This window comes from Gavialis gangeticus, unplaced genomic scaffold (assembly GCF_001723915.1).
Source record: "Gavialis gangeticus isolate Ggan-Ray unplaced genomic scaffold, GavGan_comp1, whole genome shotgun sequence".
In the NCBI taxonomy this organism is placed as follows: domain Eukaryota; kingdom Metazoa; phylum Chordata; order Crocodylia; family Gavialidae; genus Gavialis; species Gavialis gangeticus.
In genome coordinates, this window is record NW_017729032.1 from 134,193,372 (window position 1) to 134,193,963 (window position 592).

Here is a 592-nt window from a genome sequence, read left to right on the forward strand (position 1 = left end):
AGAGGGAAGTGGGGTGGGAAGGGGAGGGAAGGGGAGGGGAAGGGGGAGGGTCACAGTGTCCCCCCCACCACCCAGCCCTGACTACAGTCAGGAGGGACAGGGAGGCAGTAGGGAGGGAAGGAGAGAAGCAGGGAGGAGAGGGGAGGTGGGGGAAGCTCCTCCATGAGACACAGGCAGGCAGGGGGTGGGAGCCCCCACACCACAGGCTGGAGGAGGAGGCAGTGGTAGTGGAGGAAGTTTTTACATGGCTGGCTCCAAAGGGTGAGCAGGGGGGCAAGGACGGGCATGTAAACACACCCTGAAATCCATCATTCTTGATGGGCAATTAGCTAGTACAAGGGTGGCTAATCTGCGGCTCTGGAGTCCAAACTTCCGAGTCCAAACTGAGTAACGTGCTCACTGTGAGCAGTCGCATCACGTGACATGACATAATGGCTGTGGAAGCTGGTTACCGTGTGCTTGTGCAAAGGTTCAAGGAGATGCACATTAACTTCTGAAGAGCCACATGTGGCTCTGGAGCCATGGGTTAGCCACCCCTGAGCTAGTGTGTGTGTGTGTGTGTGTGTGTGTGTGTGTGTGTGTGTGTGTGTGT